Source organism: Cariama cristata, unplaced genomic scaffold, assembly GCF_000690535.1.
Source record: "Cariama cristata isolate BGI_N322 unplaced genomic scaffold, ASM69053v1 scaffold29158, whole genome shotgun sequence".
In the NCBI taxonomy this organism is placed as follows: domain Eukaryota; kingdom Metazoa; phylum Chordata; class Aves; order Cariamiformes; family Cariamidae; genus Cariama; species Cariama cristata.
The window spans coordinates 2,911-7,363 of NW_009632122.1; the positions used below are offsets into that span (position 1 = coordinate 2,911).

General features: G+C 60.4%; 1 pseudogene; it reads left to right on the forward strand.

Moving 5' to 3' along the window:
* Positions 1–2,728: 2,728 nt before the first annotated feature.
* Positions 2,729–4,141, forward strand: LOC104166345 (annotated as a pseudogene).
* The last annotated feature ends 312 nt before the right edge of the window (positions 4,142–4,453 follow it).

Sequence of the window (4,453 nt, forward strand, 5' to 3'; positions counted from 1 at the left end):
CCCCCTCCCCGCCCCGCGCCCCCGGGAGCCGCAGCCAGCCGAGCACGTCGGGGTGCTAATGAGGAGAGAGCCGGGCTCGCTGCTCCTTGCGCTTAATTGCTGATGTCTTTTGGCTCTTAATGAAGCTCCGCTGCAGAAGAAGCAGCAGCATCCTCTCCTCTCCCTTGGGCAGCCTGACCCTGCCAACCTCCCCCTGCCCCCTGCCTTCCCTGTCCCCTGCCCGACGCCAGCCTGGCCCTGGGTCCATGGGTGGTGCTGGGTGCCCTGCACTGGAGCTGCTAAGCAGGAGGGAAGCAGTAGCAGAGGAGGAGGTTAGCACCGTCTGAATGTCCCCCCCCATGAAGCCATAGTGTTCCCAATCCCCCCCCAAAACACCGACCCCTCTTTCTGTGCTCTGCGTGGCAGCTCGGTCCCAGCCACAGAGGGCTGCAGCATCTCCTGCTGCCGCCTGGGCTGAGCAGACCCAGGGAGCGCCGGCAGGGAGGGACTGGGGCCATGCAGGGGGTCCCCACTCCTGCGAGGGGCTCAGCACTGGCTGGGCATCACCCCATCAAGCCCTATTTGGGCATCCCCAGCCTCCCTCGGGGTCTGTGTGTGGGTGCAAGGCAACACCGTGGGATTGAGCTGGCTGGTGGCTCTGGCTCTGCAAATGCGGTGACGGCCACATGCTCTGCTTCTGTCCCCTGCCGCTTGCATGGGTGGGAGCTTGGGTCATCCTATAGCTCAAGGGAGAGGTGTTGGGGGGCTCAGGGAGAGCTCTCCCTGCCAGGCAGGCTGGTCCAGGGCTTGGCTCGCTCTACCCGAAGGTGATGAGCATCAACATGGGCAGCCACCGCAGAGGGCACTGCATATCCCAACCTGTTCCCTGAGCTGTGCCAACCATGGCCTGCCCCGTCCCCAGCTGTGCACAGGGCTGTGCAGGAAGGGGTTAACGGCTAGCCCATACCTGCAGTTGCATTTTAAAGATGTGAAATTAAAGCCCGTAATTTATTCTCCCCACACACGAAGGAGCAATTAGTTCTAAACACGGCTTAATCAGTCAGCGCGAGATTGATTTCTGTAGACTTGGATTTGGTGGCTGCTGGCGAGGAGCCAGCCTGGGAGCAATCTCCAAATAAATGAAGTGCAGAGAAGTAAGCCATTACATAATATGATAGATGAGGCTGGAGCTCACTCGCCTCTTCATTAGTATTCCACTGTACGTCGGCAACAGCACCAAACTTTCTCCCTGGCACCTTGGTTTCTTCCCCTTCCCTGTCCTTCTGCCCATCCTGCAGGTCAGCAGGGGCAGGAGGAGCTGCCTGCCTCCCTTCAGCAGCCCCTACCAAGCCCCGAGCCTGCGGGCAGTGCTGGAGCAAGGATCTCTGCACCCTGGACTGATGCTCTTCCCTGGGCTCTGCATCTTGCCCTTCCCCTCTGAACCCTGGGGAAACTGAGGCACGGGGAGCTGGAGTGGCATCCCATAAGCTGTTGGAAGATAACAGCATGAGGCAAATATCCTCAGCCCCTTTTTTCCCTGGTCTGGAGCTTTGAAGGCATCTCCCCAGGGTCACCTCAGCCTGTCACCCCATGGGGCAGTGACAGTTGGGATGTTACATTGAGCCGTGGCCCTTGCTGCAAGCTCCCTGCTTCCCCCAACGATCTGCAAGGACATCCCTGCTCCGGCTCACTGGCCACGGCAGCAGGCGAGAGCCAAGAGGACCGGAGGATTGCTCTCAGTAGGTAAACCCTCCTGAGATGATGGATGTGGATGCACAAGGGCCAGAAGTGTCCGGGGAGAAAGGAATCCCCGACCAGCCCTTGGCTGGGCAATGGGCATTGTTGCTGGGTTTGCAAATCTCCCGTGCTGTGGTACTCGAGCTTCTTGGGCAGGATGTGTACCTTCGGTCCCGGCCATCAGACCCAACCTGCAGACACGCAGAGAACCAGACCCTCTCCGTCTGGGTCCCTGGCCCAGCTTGCAGAGAGTGACAAACATTTTGGGGACACGATCTTGCTTACCTGGTGCTGACAGGTTGCTTTGGGCTGGGGTTGGTGCCGATGCGCACTGTGCAACGCATGCTTCTACCTCCCCGGTGATGAAGGAGGAGAGGAGCACATCACAAAACGATACTGGGCAGGGAAAGTGGTTTGGAGGCAGCTCCAGAGGGTTGGTGACTGGTGGGGTGTGGGCAAAGAGGGGGTCCCTCTGGCTGCCTGGTGGTAGGAAGAGTGGGCTGGGCTCTCTGCAGGGTTGTGTGTGGGCCAGGCTGTGCTGAGAGCATCCCAGTGGGCTCTTCTGGGCACATGGGTAGCTGGGGCTGGGAGGGATGGAGAAGACCTGGACCTGTGCATGGTCCTGACTCTGCTTTCATTTCCTCCTCACCTGCCAGGGAAGAAGAGTCCCCTGAGACCTGGCCCTGCCTGGTCCACGTCCCAGGGCCACGTGCCAAAGACCCCCCCGCCCAACTCCCTGCCATGACAGTAATTGCGCTAACGACAGATAGCTGAGAGATGCGGCAAAGGGCCACGACCCGTGGGCTCCCAGAGGTGAAATGCCGGGCAGTGCTGGGAGAGACCCACAGCCCTCTGATCCCTGACCCCTCTGGCTCAGACGGCCATGGTGTCCCAGAGGACGGAGCCCAGGTCCTCCACAATGTCCTGTGTATCCCCCCGGCTACCATCCCCTTCCTGCCTGGGGTGCTGGAACCACCACTAACCATCCTCTCTGTCCTTGCTGTCTCCACAGAACTCCATCCGGCACAACCTCTCCCTGCACACCCGCTTCATCCGCGTGCAGAACGAGGGCACCGGCAAGAGCTCCTGGTGGATGCTGAACCCCGAAGGCGGCAAGACGGGGAAGACGCCTCGCCGGCGAGCAGTCTCGATGGACAACAACAGCAAATTCCTGCGGATCAAGGGGAAAGCCAGCAAGAAGAAGCAGCTGCAGGTGACGCAGGAGCGTGGGGAGGACAGCCCTTCCTCCCAGCAAGCCAAGTGGTCGGAAAGCCCCGCGTCCCACGCCAGTGACGAGTACGATGCTTGGGCGGACTTCAGGACGCGGGCCAACTCCACAGCCAGCACGTTGAGTGGGCGCCTCTCGCCCATCATGTCTAACCATGAGCCAGATGAGCTGGAAGAGGATGATGGTACCCCCTCCTCTCCGCTGATGTACCCCAGCCCCTCCAGCACCATGTCTCCTTCCCTCAATGCCCGCTGCTCCGTGGAGCTGCCCCGGCTGACTGACTTAACTGGCACCATCAGCCTGAACGAGAGCCTCGGGGAGAGCATGTTGGAGGACCTGCAGGATGGCTACACCATGAGTCCTTCGCAGCAGCTTCCCCCGGCCGCCCTGCGACAACGGAGCTCCAGTTTCACCTTCAACTCCAAGTGCTCCACCATGGGAGCTGCCACCAACACCTACTGCGGGACTATCTACAGCCAGCCGGCCATGAGCCTCATGCGCCGTCTGCCCATGCAAACCATCCAGGAGAACAAGCAAGCCACCTTCTCGCCCGTCAGCTCCTACAGGAACGCCTCGCTGCAGGACCTGCTCTCCTCCATCTCTTACGCGCACAAGGAGAGCATGGTCCCGGGGGACCTGCCCTTGCCGCAGGCCAGCTCCATGATGCCGGCCCGTGGCCACAGACACAACCCATTGCTGTGTGGGAACGGGGAGCAGGGTTTGTCCTCCTACCCGTCCCATTCGGGCTCTGTCATGAAGAGCAATGCTTTGTACCACCCGTCACCAGCCGGTCACCATCCTGCAGTCAACACCAGTGCCTTAGCTAATCCTGTCAGCCTTATGAGCTTGCCCAGTGACACGTGCAGCATGACGGCCATGCCGCACCACGGGCATCTGCATTCCTACGCTAATAACCAAGGGGCACACATGAGCTTACTGGATTCGCTGCAAGGCCCCTACCCGGGGGCTGTCCACCCCCCCGTGTTGGGCCAAGACAGGTTCCCAGCAGATCTGGACCTGGACATGTTCAACGGGAGCCTGGAGTGCGACGTAGAGTCGATTATCCTGAATGATTTTATGGACAGTGACGAGATGGACTTCAACTTTGACTCGGCTCTCCCGCCGCAGAACGGGCTCAACGTGCCTGTGCTGCCTGGGGGTCCACAGCCCACAAACCAGAGCTGGGTGCCTGGGTGACGCCTGCCCTGGGCAGGGGGGGCTCTCCACCAAGAAGCCACAAGGGGAACATTGAGACTAACTTTTTTTTTTCCTTTCTCTTCTGCCTTTGTTTGTTAAGATGGGCTAGAGCCATCGGTCTGAGCTTGAGGTCAAACACGAAACACAAACCGTAGGGTCAAATATTGAGATGGGGTAGGGCCCCCAGCCCCCAACCCACATGCGTACCCAATCTGCTGGGTCCTCCCGTGAGCGTCCTCCAAGGACTCAGGGCAGGCGGGCAGGAGAGGCAGCTGGAGCCAGGCGGGTCCGGGGTGGGGAGCAGGAAGGGAA